This window comes from Manis pentadactyla, chromosome 4, assembly GCF_030020395.1.
Source record: "Manis pentadactyla isolate mManPen7 chromosome 4, mManPen7.hap1, whole genome shotgun sequence".
NCBI lineage: Eukaryota > Metazoa > Chordata > Mammalia > Pholidota > Manidae > Manis > Manis pentadactyla.
In genome coordinates, this window is record NC_080022.1 from 130,517,146 (window position 1) to 130,534,164 (window position 17,019).

Below are 17,019 nucleotides of genomic sequence, written 5' to 3' on the forward strand. Positions count from 1 at the left end.
ATGTGACAGCTTCCTAAATATGGATAAAGTTTGAGACGTGCAAGGTGATCTTGTTTTGCGAAGACATGCACCCTGAGATTCAAATTAAAACAATAAAGAGACAGGATTGTGTGGGATACTTACAGATACTCCAAAGTATCTGTAAAGTTTTATTTTTAAAACATCCACAGCAAATGGCAAATGTTAACATTTGTCAAATATCAGCAGTGAGTACATGGATGTATGTTATATTATTTTCTGCTCTCTCCACTGGGTTTGAAATATCCTATAATAAACTATTTTTAAAAATTGAAAATAAAAAGTATGTGCCCCATGGAGTTAGTGTTGGCAGTTGAAATCAGCAGGATCAGGTAATGACCACAGATGGAAACCACCTCCTCCCTCTATTCCAAGTTTTAAGTCTTTATTGTGCCAGCTGTCAGAAAATGAACCATGGAATTTTGCAAAGCATTAGTACAAATTGGCAAGTCTCTCTATAAAACTCGGGGGTTTGCTTGGTTCGTATGATAAATTTTTTTTCTTGTTTGGTCTGTTTTGATTTAAATCCTTAAAAGCTGGAAGTAACTTATCATTATGTGTACATTCCCCTGCCATTGCAAGTTTCGCATGGCTAGATATAGGGCTTCATTTCATGATCATTTAAACATTAACTAATTATTTGTTGGGACTTGACGGTTAGGTTAAGTAACAAATCTGATGATACTGGCATGGTGTCAGTAAAGAATGGAACGATTACTTCCCTGTGTGACATATATGTTGCAATTTATGCAGGAAATATCTTAAGTGTGTGTATCAAATACAGAACTCAGTATAACTTTATTATTGAAAAAAGAAAACCACAAACAGACTTGAGGAAGAACTGAGTCCAGCTTTTCAAACTGGGGTGGAGCATGGAGGGGGGGCGTCAAATTCTGCAGTGCAGTTACCAGAAGCATAAATCTGGTAAGTAAGGCTAAAGGGGCTCTGTAACTTAAGGGTGGCTTTGGTTGCAAGTAACAGAATACCTAGTTTGCCGAGGCTAAGGAATAAAGGCGTCTGATTATCTCATACCTTGCAGGCTGCAGGCAGAAAGCAGGTAGACTGGTTCAGCGGCTCCACCATCTCAATGAGGCCCAGGCTCTTGCCATCTCTGCTCTGCCATCCCCAGCGTGGCGGCTCATCCATTTTCATGGGTGCTAAGGTGAGCATCATGGCTGCTTTCCACGGCAGAAGGCAGAAGGGATGGGGAGACATGGAAAGAGGCAGAGTGGGAGAAACAAATAAAAAAGACCCTTACTGCCAAAGGCTCTCTTCTTTTATCCACAAAGGAGGAACTTTTACAAAACCTTTCAATGGACAGTGACTGTAAAGGGGTTTATAGGGGGGACCTGGTATAGGGGAGAGCCTAGTAAACATAATATTTGTCATGTAAGTGTAGATTAGTGATACCAAAAACAAAGCAAAAAAAAAAAAAAAAAAAGGCAGTTCCTGTGTGGTAACCTCCAACGAGTTCTACACAATGGTATAAAGGGCATATAAAAGTGTAGGCAAAGGGTCTGTTTGTGTTTATACAGAGGATCAAAGCCTAATTGGGCTACCCCGAAAATGAACTAAGATACAATATGAAAAAGAACTTCCAACATCTGCACTCTCTGGAAGACTCATGCCAGAAGATGATCATCAAAAAACCCCAACAAAGATCCACGCACTGCTACAGCTTTAGATGCACTCATCCCACCAGTTCCTGGACTTGCCATGGGAATGAGGAAGGAGATATCTAAGCTGGCCTGTGCATACAGTAAAACAACAAATTTGACTGGGTCTATACTGTTGGAACTCAACCAAGAATTTGGAGAAGTGCAAATTGTAGCGCTCCAAAGTCTTACAACTACAGACTATTTACTGTTAAAAGAACATATGGCATGTGAACAGTCCCCAGGAATGGGTTGTTTTAATTTGTCTGATTTCTCTCAGACTGTTCAAGTTCAGTTGGACAATATCCACCATATCATAGATAAGTTTTCACAAATGCCTAAGGTGCCTTAATGGTTTTCTTGGTTTCACTGGAGATGGCTGGTAATTACAGATATGCTTTGGTTATGTAACTATACTCCTAGTATGTTAATGTGTGTGCGCAATTTAAGTAGTAGCTTAAAACCTATATATGCTGAAGTTACTCTACAAGAAGATTTGTCAAAGAAATAATCAATCTTCCCATGTTTTCTGCCGCCTGCTACTTCTACAGCTTTTCTTCTTCCTTCCTAATTACAACCCTTAAATAGAATTCGTGCCTCATATCAAATTTACCGAGTATCATAACTCCTCCAAGTGGTAAAGATACCTCAAGACAAATGCTGGGCATAGAAGCCACAGGGCATAAATATGCAAAGAAGTAAAAAGCTAACCTTTTCAAACAATAAGGCTTCCCTCTCACTTACCAACTTCACATTTCCCTGTATGGCCCCGGAAGATGACTGGTTAGCCAGAGACGGGTAAGATTCCTCAAGGGAGGAACAACCTAAGACAGGCACAGTCGCAGGGGGGTCATCAGGTGAGAAATTGGGGATCAACAGAGGTGAGGCTTAGAACCTCACCCCCCCTATTCTGAGAGAAATCTTCTGCATATGTGGATGTTTTATTGCCCTTGTCTAGCTTGGATTAACACATAGTCTACAGGCACACACCTGATCATCTACATTTGCTCTCTTACAACACTAAACTATGTTTTCTACCTTTATCTTGTATCTACCTACCACTTCAGCATTTTATTAAAAATAATAATAATAAAGAGAGAAATGTGGTATCCACATATAAATCAAGTATAAAAACCAAATGAGTATTCATATTTGAACTGTTTAGAGTTCATAATGCATGAGCAAAACCGAAAGTTTCTGTGATGACTGCCCTTGTACTGTTCACTATGTAACTTATTCATTATGTAAGAATTTGTTCTACATGTAAGAACTTGTTTGTTATGCCTCAGAAGATTGGAGACTGATGAAAATTAGGCTTGGGGTGGATTAATGATTGTGCATTGAGCATTGACTCCCCTGTACAGAATTTTATTGTCGTTAACAACCATTTGATCAATAAATATGAGAGATGCCCTCACAAAAAAAAAAAAAAAAAAAAAAAAAAGGACAGACTTCCAATGGTAAAATAAATAAGTAACCGGGATGTAATGTATAGCATAAGGAATATAGTCAAGATATTGTAACAGCTTGGTAGGGTGATAGCTGGGACCTAGAATTATGTATATAAATGTTCTACCACTGTGTTGTACACTTGAAACTAATGTAATGTAATACTGTGCGTCAACTACCCTTCAATAAAAAATAATTATTTAAAAAAAAAAAAAAAAACCTTTCAAGCAGACTTGATTCATGATTCATCACCTGAGCTTGGTATATTAGAACCCCAAGAAAATGTAGGTTTTTATAGCTAAAAAAAGAGAAAGTGTGGAGGAAGAGCTATTAAACTGACAATGAAGAGAGTTTAATAGAGGTGCCCAGGGCCTTCACTTCTCCAGGAACTATAAACTGAATAACTGCCTTTGGCTTTGTGTATTCCAGGCCACTTTCTCACTGGGGAATGGTAATGACCCTCTTGAGTTGTTTTGAAACCCAGGGTGAATCAAAAAAGCAGAGATATTTTTTTCCCGACAAAGCTATGTAAGGACTTCACAAAATAATAAACTTCTATTTTTGCAGACTTGTTTACCTCTTTGGTTTTTAAAATATGGCCCCACTTGGGAATCAGAATACAGTTTATTTTACTTTTAAAATTAGTAAACCTCTACCTCCTTAAATTACAATCCCATTGGTTTATTGTGCAGTCCATCAGTGCTGAGCTCTAGTGAGCTGCCTAACAGGTTGCAAATGTTAAGTTTCTCGGGTCAAAGTTTTAGAAGAGCAGCAGACAGGTTTAAACATGGCCTGTCTCTCGTGTGCAACTGTTCACAACCTACTGCCTCCTAGAATAAGTAGCCAGGAAAATCAGAGAGGATTAATAGTTTCATTTGATCTTTCTTAACCTTTGACTCTATAGACAAGGAGCAGCTCTGTGTCTTTGGCAAGGCTGGACTGCCTTTCCCAGCATTCCCATTCCTGTATGTTTCTGGTTTCCCTGGGCTACGGGTACCCTTACTCAGGGGCCTGACGAAGTTCACAGAGAACCTGAGTTGCGACCTACCAAGAATATTAGACCCGAGCCACACATCCTTTCAAGAACTCATTAATAAATGCCTGTGTGTGCCTGAAGCTGAGCTAGTTGTCCTCTGAAGTACACTTGGAGATTTTTAGGTGTAAATCAGAGGTATATTGGGTCCTACTTATTTTTCTCTTTGATTTGATGTCACTCTCGGGGGATCAATTGGAGAAACACAACCACCAATGTATATATATGTATGTATGTATTCATAAATTGTAACTATGTAACTCTATAAGTCCCTTTTCCTATATATATATATATATATATATAATACGTAAATAATTCTGTATACAATTAGGTACAGGGATTTGACTGTATCCAATGGTGGCAGCTGGTAAAACTAATCTCTAATCTCAGCAAGGCTGCTGTCTTTGCATCTCAACCTGGAGCTTGACGTACAAAGGGCACAATGCACAGGCAGTCGAGAAAGAAAGATGGCTGTAAAGTATAGGAAAATTAAGACAAATTGGGATCCACAGGCCTGGGCTGGGCCCATGAGGAAGGACAGAAACCCATAACAGTTTTTGCTGCTTCTGAGCTGGGTGGCATGGGCATCCTGCAGATGCCAGGGCCCTTCATCGTGGAGCTGAGCACACACACCTGGCCCAGGAGTCGGAGCAGCTGAGGGAGGATCCAGGCCAGGTGGGCCGTCGAGGCCCTGCCACTGCCTCCCAGGGCTGAGGCCAGCCGCTGAGCAGCAACAGCGTGTGTGAGCTACAAAGGGGCTGCCACTTCACTTAGGCCCCCCAAGCCTCCCAGAGCCTCTCTGTGACTGCCTCCCTCTCCACCCCAACTGGAAACATGTAAGGGGAAAAATTATGGGCAATATAGCTCAGCCTAGCCTCAATGCCACATCCCTGAGCGTCCACCCTGGATGAGCTAGAAGAAAATATCTCTGTGACACAGAAGAGAAAGGCACGATATTTTAAAATAGAGGATGTCCTAATCAGAGAATTGTCCCTCCTAGCCAGTGTCTTTTTCTGGAAAGAAGGACTCATATCACCAATTCAAAATAGCTAGTGTGCAGCCAGTGCTTTTTACATGCAGGTGCTGTATGAGCCTCTAATGTGTATCAGCCTCCTATCTGGCCTCCGGGCATCCACTCTTGCTTCTCTATAGCCCATCCTCCTCACCACCACCAGTCAGATCACGTAACTAACTCACTGCTTAGATCCTCCCATGACCTCTCTGCACATGGCATAAAATCCAGGCCCCATCCCCAGTGCTGTGAGCTCCGGCCGGTCTCTTTCCACTGGCTTCCCCACTCCCTCTGCTCTAGCCTCACTGGCCTTATTGCAGTTTCCTGAAACACAGGGCTCAGTGTTGATGTTCCCTTTGCTTAAATGGTTGTTCCCTGATACCTTCCTTTTCTTCTTTCACATCCCTTTCAAAACAGAATCTTTGCAGAGAAGAATTCTCTGATCAACATATCTTTAAAAAGTACACAGTCATACCTTTCACTCTGTCCCTGTTATGTACGTTATTATCTTCAATAAATGTGTCAGTGTCTATACTTTACTATATTTGGGTCCTTGTTCCTACATCTCCACTGGAAGGTAAGCTTCATTAAGGATAGAGACTTAACTGCATCCTTCCTGTGGGACTGGAACAGTGCCTGCTACTGTGATTCACTTAATATTTGTTAAATCTGTGATAAATCTTCACAACCATGCTGTAAGATAGGGGTTTATTGCCTTCAGTTTTTCAAAGGAGGACACAAAGAATCAGAGAGATGAAGTCATTTTCTCAAGACAACCAGCTGGGAAGCAACAGAACTGGGATTCAAGCCCATTCCTCTCTTCTGCCTCTCAGGTATTTTAAGATTAAAAGCCATTATAAACTACACCTGAAATTATTCAACCATAGCTGACTCTTGAACAACATGGGTGTGAACTGCGTGGGTCCACTTATACACGGATTTTTTTCAATAAATACATTGGAAAATTTTTGGAGGTTTGCAACAATTTGAAAAAACATTTTCTTTTCCCTAGTTTACTTTATTGCAAGAATACAGTATGTAATACATATAACATACAAAATATGTGTCAATTGACTATGCTATCTGTAAGGCCTCAAGTCAACAGTGGGTAATTAGTTAAGTTTTTGGGGGAGGCCAAAATTATATGGAGATTTTCGACTGCCTGAGTGTCAGCACCCCTAACACATGCATTGTTCAAGGGTATTTAAAGTTACCAATTGGGTAGGTATTCCCTAACTTTTTAGTGATTCAACAATAACTGTGTCTTATAAAAGGCTTTTGTACCACACCCTAACTAATACACACACTAAAAATCATTGCTCAAAGTTAGAGGTTCTGGGTATGTTTTGTTGAGATTTACTTTGTCAATGAAAGGTGTCTGATTTGTCCTTCCATAAATATACTTGCTTCAACTCTTTCTTTAACCTTGTTTCTCTTTCTTTTTGTATTCTATTTTAAATTTCTACTATCTTGCTATAATTTATCTGTCTTTTCAGGCCACCTTCCAATCCTCCTTAGTAAAAGGTGGGCATAAAGAACATAAATAGTTAAATGTGTATTCCTGAGGGATGCACTCAAGATATATCATTCGGAGTAGTGCTAACATGCAATGTAGGTAAGATAATGAGATAAAATTTGAGTTTCAGCATTAAGAAGCTAGGGGGGTAGCCATAAAAGTGATGATTACAAAGACTGCAAAGCTGCCAAGATGCCTACAGTATAATGTGAGTAAGAAAGCCAGGTTCAAAATTGCATACTCAGTACGAGTTAGAACAATTAAACAAAAAGTAACACTGGAAGGAAATACAAATGTACTCCAATTTTTGTAAATCTAAAGTCTTCAGATTTGAAATAGTGTGATATACAAATGTATCTCACTTTACAAATCAAACTTCATGGTATTCCACGTTTAAGTCTCTTATGGAGAATTTAAAGCACACACAACATGGACAAAATAAGGTTTATCAACCCCCTTGCCCTCTACAACCAGCTTCTGCCATTCTGTTTCATCTCTATCTCCACCTACCATCACCCCTTCTAGGATGTTTATTAAATTCACTTATAAATGCATGCTGTATAATTTTGACATCCATGTAACTTATCCCAGAAAGTTCCCTAATATCTCCTTCCAGGGAATCTCTCAGCCTGTCAGAGGAAGCCACTATTTTGGAATTTTCCACAACAATTTAATTTTATTTATTCTGGAACATCATTTAAATAGAATCATAAAGCCATATCTTTTGTGTCTGTCTCCTTTGGCTCCGTCATTGCCTCTATCAATAATTCAGCCCTCCTTTACTTTGTGAAATAGGTACATCTGGTGTTATTCCTTGAACATTTCATGAAATTGCCCACTAGAACCACTTGGGCCTGAAGTTTTCTTTGTGGTAAGGCTTTTGGTCATCAGTTTAATTTATTGGTAGCTAGAAGGCTATTCATGTGTCATTTTTGATCATTTGAGTTTTTCAAAGAACTAGCCCATTTCATCTACATTGTCAATTTTGTTAACAAAGTTATTCATAGTAGCCCCTTTTAATTGTTTTGATAATTATACAACTGCAATGATAATCCATCTTTCATTTTTTATATTGGTTATTTGTGTTCTCTCCCTTTTTTCTTAATCTATCTTACTCAAGATTTCTCAATTTTGTTAACCTTTTGAACAAAAGAATTAACCTTTGGCTTTGTTGTTGTCAATTTCTATGATTTCTGCTCTTACCTCGATTCTTTCTTTCTACTTATTCCAGTTTTCCTGGTTTTCACCTAACTTCTGCAAGTGGAAACTCAGATAATTGATTTTAGATTTTCTATGAGGGGAGGAAGAAAACACAAAACCAGAGCAGCATGTTCTGGGTGAGCACACGGGAATGGCGCTCAGGACAGCAGTGAGTGGATTTCACTGTGGCTAAAGGTGAAACGCTCTCCTCATTACAAAAGGAGGTGTAAGGATAGGATGGACAGAAATGAATTAAACTTATAGATTTGTTGATGGGAAGTTGGCAGCATTTCCATCTGATGGTTTACATCTTCTGTCAGAAAGAGTCCTCGATCACCAACTGAGTGTGTGGGGGAGCAGAGTGGGGAAGGTGTGAGCAAAAGGAAACTATGAAATAGTCACCTCAGGGTGAGAAGAAGGGAATTTTGGAATAAAGAGTAACGGATGCATCAGACAGAATGAAGGACTCGTGTGAGGAAAAACGTTGTGATTCTTAAAGCAAAGCAGTTAACCTGGATTTGGGATTTTCTACAGAAGCTCAGCTACTCATGGGGCAGCATGGAGGACACAGGCCTGGAGTTTACCAGGTGAGCAAAACAGTGATACGTGAGGTCCCTGGACAGAATATTTGCAAGGAAGTGATTAAACTAACGAGCCATATATTTGTAGCTGGGCATTGTTTGGAAAGATGAGGATGTCTTGGAAGTCACAAAGAAATCAAAGGATTGTAGCATCGGTGGATACCAGAGTGAAAGATCTAGAGGCAGTGGTCATAGGTTAGACTCTTAAAGTGCTTACTGGGGGTGACAATAAATAGATGTGACCACAGAATAAACTAGGTGATGTAGAGTTGGGAAATATCTTTGGAGGTGAAGAATCAAGGAACTGAGCAGCAAGGGTGCTTTGGTCATTGGCTTGGACATTCCTCTCACCCAGAATATTGACGGGGTAGGTGATAAGATAGGAAAAGTGTAAGACTTAACATCTTCAGTGAATGATGGGGAGTGACTGGCAGGCTAAGATGGCAGCAAAGAGACAGGTGACAGAGTGATAGAGTAAAGGAGTATGAACTTTAAATAAGAAAGAGTTTTTGCAGGAGGGAGAGGGGTAAATGGTCTGGAGGTGGCAATGGTGAATTAAGAGGGCATTAAAATTACTTCCTGACCCCGAGATCTTTAGGCTGTGAAAGGAAACCCACACTCTGCTTGAGAGGCCTTCAGAGACCGGAGGGCTTTCCGATGGTGTCCATCATCAGATAAGGAATGTTCCAAGAGAAGAGTGAAGCTGGAGGGGCGATAACTAGTTCCTGAGTGGGAGTTCCAGAGGACACAGTGACAGGATTCAGGCAAAGAGGAGGGGTGGAAAAATGACTCTGATTTGGAGGTATAGAACCCTAGGATGAGATTGGGAGAGGAAGAGACGTGAGAAATTAGTTGGGGAGGGAGCTTAGGAATACAGCTGTGAGTGTCAAAGATGCCCTGGGATTTCTTTATGGGGTCTGCATTAATTTCTGGTGGCTGCTGTAACAAGTTACCACAAACTCAGTGGCTTAAAACAGTATGAATTTACTACCCTACAGTTCTGGAAGTCAGAGGCCAAATGGATTTCACTGGACTAAAATCAATCAACGGCAGGATTGTATTCTTTCTAGAGGCTTTAGGGAAAATTCATTTCCTTGCTTTTTCCAGCTTCCGGAGGTGGCCTGCATTCCTTGGCTTGTGCCCCCTTTCCTCCAGCTTCCACACCACCATCTGTCTAGTTCTCACTGCTCTTCCTCCCTCTTCCCTTTTAAGGACTCTTTTAACATTGGACTCACCAGATTATCCAGGATAATCTTTTTATTTTAAGGTTATCTGATTAGTGTTGGGGCCAAGGGCAGACCACCCCATAACGTGCCACTTTGGCACGTTGATTACTTTGTATTAAAGCGACTGAAGAAAGAGCTGGTGCAAGAGGTGTTCTAGACCCCTCCTCTGTCTCCACCTGAAACCAGGAAATAAATCTCCCACTTGAAAGTTTCCTTCCCTATTCCAGGAGGCAGAAAGACATCCTTACCACCAGAGACAGGGAATTCAGAGCCCAGACGGCTGTATAAACAAATCTTGGTATTTCTTACTCATTTAACACCCCAGCCCAAGTGCTGTTTAGAATTCCTTACTAACTGAAGCTCCCAAACAGAAGTTTTCTTTGTCCTGTCGATTCCTCACAAGCTTATTATCTGTCTAAATGTATAAAAACTGCCTGCCTTGGTCATTTCTTTGGATCTCAATTTCATTATTGGACCTCCCTGCGCACATAATTAAACTTTGTTTTATCTCCTGTTAATCTGTCTCATGTTGATTTGATTCTTAGACCAGCTAGAGGAACCTTGAAAAGTTGAAGAAAAATTTTCCTCCCCTGCATTAGCCACCTTTATTCCCCCACCCATATAACATAACTGTAACTTCCGGGGGAAATCCCAGGGCAAAATACCTTTGAAACCAAAATCAGTCAAAGGGAGAAACAAAGTGTATTTCTTACAGTCATCCACTTCTGCTCCCCCATGTCTCTCACCACCAGGCTGCAGAAGAAGCCCCCACCCAACCTCTCCAGTCCCTGCTCACCCTGTAATTACCTATTGATATGGAGATGGACTACTCCTCTCCACCCCCTGGAAACACCCATTGTATGGAGATGCACTAAAGCCAGGCGAGAGATTCTGGAAATATTGCAATTATACCCACAATAACCTATTCTCAGGTCCCAGGATTAGGATGAGGGCACCTTTAGGGGGCCATTATTCTGCCCACCACAGTGTCTTGCCCAGAATGAATGGATGAGCCCACCCGCTTGTCAGATTCATGCCAGTGGAACAGGGGATGGTGGAGGGGAGTGGTACGAGAGGTGAATGAACTACTGCTCGACTTTCAGGACCTCAGCGTCCAAGGGGGAAAGCATACTGTAAAGCAGTGGCTTCCAAACTTCCAAAGTATCTGAATCACCTGGATGTTGTGTTGCAACAGTGTTTCCCCTCCCCATTTCTGATTCAGTAGATCCACCGTGGAGACTGAGATTTACGTTTCTAACAAGTTTTCAGGTGATGCTAATGTTGGTAGTCCAGGAGCTGCAATTTGAGAACCATTCTCTGAGTGTGTTCTTGGGGAGCCACTGAATGGGGAAAGGTATGAGGGTTAAGTGAGTTGAGGATGTAAAACACTCACTAATGCTGTAAAAGTGTTAGCTATTATCTGAGAACTTTAAAAGGAAGAACCAGACATCTTTATAACAGAGAGTATTTATTTAGGGAATTGGATACAAGGTAATAGAAGAGCGGTGAGGCCAGCATCAGCAGCAGTGGGAAGTCTTTGGGGCAGGGAACAAGGGAGATGTTTCCAGAGCTCAGAAACTGGGACCATTGGTGGGGGCCGTCCAGTAGCGGCAGAGCAGGGGAAGGGGTGGGAATAGGGTCTGCCGGCAAGCAGCAGCTGATTGGCTCACGAACTTATCCAAGGTCTCAGGGATAAAAAGAGCAAAAGAAAACTGTTGCTGCAGAGTCCCATGACCCTGGTTAACTCTTTTGTTTCAGCTCAAGTGCAGTTTAGGCAATCCCCATTCATGTCCTCGTCTTGGAAGGATTAACTCGGAAACAACATTTAGAGCAGACACGGAGAGAACATCTCCTCCCACATACCATATGTGCCTGTGCTCATTTCTGCCCAGGGAGACTTCATCCCTGCCGAACACACACTGGAATCCTCCTGTGGCTCTGAGAGTGTGTGGCAGGGCTTCCTGGAGTGGCCCTTTCACCAGCAGATGCCCGAAATACTCAGTAAGAAGCATCACGTGGACCAGAGCAAGGGAAGTGAGGGGAGCGATCCTGGGTGCGTCTGAGGGACTGCAATGTCTGTCCCGCTGGTTTTCTTGAACATGCTTCCAGAAGGTTGCGTCTCCCCAGTGGCTTTGCTGTATTTCAAGAGCAAAGTGCCTCCTCGTGTCATTATGATTATAACCACTACAGGCTTTGTGGTGTCTTCTACATAGAGCATCAATTCTCTGATGCTATAAGCTCCCATCAGAACACGGAGTCATGCAAATGATGCCTGAAGAAATGAAAACTGTGGCCTTCAGAAGGCTGTCCTTAGCCGTGTCTTCTCATGGGCAGTTGCCAAAATGACCTGAACCAGCTGGACCTGAAGGCATGGAACACATACATGCATGCAGCTGGGAACACCTTGCCACACGTGTTCTTCTGAAATGCTGTGATTTGTAAGAAAGGTTTTTTTTGTCTTCAGCCAGGGTTCCTGACAAATAGCTCCTAAAACCCTTGGAATTTCCTAGGTAAATTCCATAATAAAAGCCATAAAGGTGTCTTTTATTATTTGTAACAACCACACCTGATTTAAGTTAATTGAAAAGCCCCCGAGGCTGGGGCTGGTTGCCAGGGGAACCAACACAGTGATTACAGGGTTGGAATTTTGAGCTCACCCCTCCTCCCCTACCCTGCCTTCCTACCAGCAGGGAGGTTAGAGGGGCTGGAGGTTGGCTTCACCAATAGCCAAAGATTTGATGATGCAATGATCAAAGATTATGACTATGTAATGAAGTCTGCAAAAAATCCTAACTGAACGAGTTCGGAGAGCTTTATGTGGTAAACACGTGGAGGTGTTCAGAGGGTGGGGAGCCCAGAAAGGCCACGAAAGCCCACGCCCTTCTCACACCTTGCTCTATGTATCTCCTCCATCTTCCTGAGTGGTAGCCTTTGTAATAAGCCAGTAATTGAGTAAGCAAAGCTTTCCTGAGTTCTGTGAGCTGTTCCAGGAAATGATCGAACCTGAGAAGGTGGTTGTGAGAACATCTGATTTGCAGCTGCTCAGTTCCTCATCCTGTGGGACTAAGCTCCTAACCTGTGGGCTCAGCGCTAACTCCACGTAAATAGAGTCAGAATTGAGTTAAATTGTCAGACATCCAGCGGGTAGTGGAGAGTTGGAGAACTGCTTGCTATGGGAAAAAGCCACACACATTTGGTAACCAGAAGCATTGAGAGTATCTGCTGGTAGGTAGAACACAGAGGAGTCTTTTCGTTACATCCCCCAAGGTCAAGCAGGGAAAGGGCTTCAGGAATCTGGGGACAACATCTCGAGATTAACAGGCAGACAATGGGAAATTCTTTTTGGCCTGCTTTTTGGTCATCTCTAAACTTGCAAATGAAATGTGTAAGTCCAGGGAAAGGAAATCCTGGGGCAAAATGCCTCTAAAGAATCAGTCAAAGAGAGAAATAAAACTTTAAATCTGTTTATTGCTCACAAACTGCAGTCCTGGGCCATCTCTCTTTCCTGCTCCAGCAGAAGCAAACCAGCCCTCCCCTTCCCCTCTCAGGTACAGATAAGCCCTCCTTTGCCCAGGTAATACCCATTGATATGGAGATGAACTTCTCTCCACCCTTAAGGAATGATGCAAATGCACTAAAGCCATACTTCTTTCCATCTCTGAATGCCTATTGATATGCAGATATACTAAAGCCAGGTAAGATATTCTGGAAACGTTACAATTTTACCCTCAAATGTCTTCTATCCAGTGACTTGTTGTGAAAATATTTTCTACTCATGGATTCTGGAATCACCCTTGTCCTTAAAGAGAGGGAACTGAGGAATTCCTTGATCAGTATTTCATTTCTTTAAATGCTAGCCACTTTACTTCTGCTTCCTCCTCCACCCACTCACCCCCCAGGCCCTGCCTCTTTTCCGTGATGGAATTGTTGATTGCAATACTGTAGCTCTGGGAAGAGGGGGTTCCCCACCTGGGGCAAGTTCTCTAGGAACTCAGTGAGACTGAGGGAAGGCAAGGGCTCAGAAGTTGGGGATGGAAGGGTTTCTTCTCACTTCTCAGTCTCTTCTTGCTCGCACTGGTCACTCTCTCTGGCACCACTCAGAGCACTGTCATGCAAGCTCCCTCTCTCTCTCTTTCTGGCTGCACTCCACATTTGGAACCGGCTGCTCCACTTACTCTCTTGCAAGTGCTAGGGCCCTCTCCCACACCAGGAGGATCCTACTCTGTGGACGGGTCCCCAGTGACCTCTCCACCTCTATCCTGGACCGGCAATCCTGTAATTGACAAGTGGCTCTGCTACTGGTAAACATCACATAAATGTGCAAACATGTTCTTATTATATACACAATAGGTACTTTTAAGGCCAGGTGGGAATTCTGGTCAGAAAGTTCCATTTTCCCCACAAATACTATCACTTCAGGGTCTGAGTTTCCTGCACCAGAGCCCTAATCACCCATCATTGGCTCTTGGCCTCCTGCAGCCAGACTGCCCCTTGGCATCCTGGACCTCTACATGCCACATGCCCTAGGTCCCTGCATACAAAGGTCCTGGCTCTAAGTCTGAGCTCAGGCTTTTGGATAATGGTACCTACAGCCTGCCCATATTCCCCACTCCCCACCACTTTGAAATTAATCTCCAGGTTGAGGCCTGGATTTTCCCTCATGTCACTGCAATTTCATGCCTGGCCTCTGGACTCACTTTCTTTCATGTTCTGCCACTGGACGTTCACCTGCCTTTTGGGGGTGGGACTGGGAGACGCTTTTGACACTGACCCAATGGATGTCTGATTATCAATGCAAAGACTAAAGACAACTGTTTTACACCCTAGTTAATAGGTTCTTCTTTCTGGGGACAGAAAAAGTATGGCAGACATGTGCTGGGAGCAAGACCACTATCCGAAGATAGCCATGTATCAGTACAGAGAGATTAAGCCCATTATTATCAATGCTAGCTACTCACTATTGTAATCCAAGAGCTTAAAAACATACTCCTGCTTCAGTCACATCCCAGGACAATTGAATAAGACTCGCACGTTGCAGCCAAGGCCAAGGACCATGGAGTCAGGCTTTCCTTTTTTGACTCAGTAGACCTAGAGCAAGTCCTGAAAAAAGTATTTTTAATTGACATCTCAAATAACTTTTACTAGTAAGACAAGGTAAATTTAGTAAATAGGTATAAGATCTGATTCCAAGGCTTTTCACAGTCCATGAAATGGCACAACCAAACCTGAGAGGCCCAGTGTCCCAAGGGGGTCCTCTCTTCTAAATAGGGTTCAAACCAGTGAGCTGTGAAATTACAGTCAGAAAACTAAGATTATAAGAAAAAAAAATGCTACCATTAGTAGGGAAGGTCTTACACTGTAACTACATTGTTGTATTTAAAACTTCTACAGGACTTTATTTTTCCTAATATGGTTCTTAAAAAGTTAGGATTGGTTAACACTTACATATTATTTTCATGACATCTGAGATTCTTATTTTGAGAAAATAGAAAATAGATTAGCTCACATCCTCTATATTCTCTACTTTTTATTAGGTATCTGCATCCATGAAAGGCCAGGCCTGTATCTCCTGTGGTCACTACTTGAGGTTGCATCAATTAAGAGCATGAGCTCTGAAGCGGAAGGCATGGTTCCCACTCAAGTTCTGTAGGCAGGTTGCTTATTCTCTAGGCCTCAATTTTCTTACATCCAAAATGTAAAATAGCAACAATAAGCCCAACCTCATAGGGTTGTTGTGTCTGTCTTGGCTCCATTGGCCAACTTCACATAGCTGTGGCGAGACAGCAGAGTAAGTGCCTGGCACAGAGTAAATGCTCAACTAATGGAAGTCATTAATAATGTGATGATTATTATTAACTCCTAGGGTACTATTCCCTGTTCCATCCTTTTCAGAGGATGAATGTAGGGATTAGCAATAATAATGAATGTAACAATAATAATAATAAGATGAAGTATCACTACAAGAATCTTCTTTTTCTATGTGACACTGGTTTTTTTCCAGGTTTGGGGAGACTCAGCCATACATAATGGGTTTCAGATAAACCCCCAGCTCTTCCCTGGGGACATTACTTAGATGCTCTATCACTATATAATCCCATTTGTTGAAAAGTTAGAAGCTAGAATGGAAGCTGTGATGTAGAGAGAAACCTCACTGGGTTCAGAGCCTGAAGATCTGATTGGCAGGTGTAGAGGGCCTCAGGGATTTGAGGCAGATCAAGGGAAAAGGTGACACACAAGGGGAAGTAACATACAAGTGGGACTGGGCAGGGATTGGGCAGGTGGCATGAGATGGGCAGCTCCCCACAGCATGACAGTATCCGAAGCTTAGGAGCCAGGGGCCACCATCCAGAGGGGAGAGGGGCAGGGAAATCCCAGGGTAGGGGGAGGTGAGTGAAGTGGCTTATGTGTAGTGGTTGTCCCTCAGCAGTAAAATGGGATGTCTGCAAGTCAGAGGACACCAAAGGACTAGGGTTTAAGGTCATAGCACCTTGGGGTCTTTATAGCCCTGGGGCTTATCTTGCTCATTGCCAGCAGGTGTAGGGTGAGGTTTCCTGGGATATGCAAATAAGGCAAACTCTAAATGACTACAAAATCTGCTTGTTTGGGCTGTTTTTAAAACAGCTGGAATGTAAAAATTTGAGGTTGACACCAGCAGACTCTTGAATGAATAGTCTCAGTCTATGGTGAAGAAATAAGCAATGAGGGGGCCAGTGTACGGAGGCGACCTTTGGCCCTCTTACACAGCAGGATGCCAAGACAGCCATCTCCTGGCTGTGTCATTTTGGAAGATTTCCTTAATGTCTTTGAGGCATGGCTTCTTCCTCTATTAATTGGTGGTAACTATCTTGAATACTTGGTGAAAATTAAAATCAAGGATCCAAGCCCCAGAATTCCAAGAAATTCCATGGCTGGTCTTTTGTGTGTGTAGCCATTTTCTTTTGCCATGAGAAAGTGAACGGCAATTCTCCTTTGCCAGAAAGTCTTAAAATGGGAGGAATGGTGGTCCTGAAATCAAACCCACTCCCCTGATCTCACCTCTTTCACCCTGACTTTGAACACATAGTCCTTACCCATCTGCTGTTTAAACTTTGAAAACCAGAGGCTAGGAAAGAGTAATCCAAGAAAGGAAAAGGAGGATGAGGGGAAAAGGGTAAATCCCAGGGGCCCTTAGCCTGTGAGCATAGAGGCAGGGCATACAACGAACAACACCAGAAGTAAAGACAGGTATGCCTCCTTTCTGGTTCTCTACCATAGCTTGACATGTCTGGAGACCCGCCTGCTCCAGCCTCATGAATGACATGCCTTTACAGAGCCCTTCCTTCTCACCTG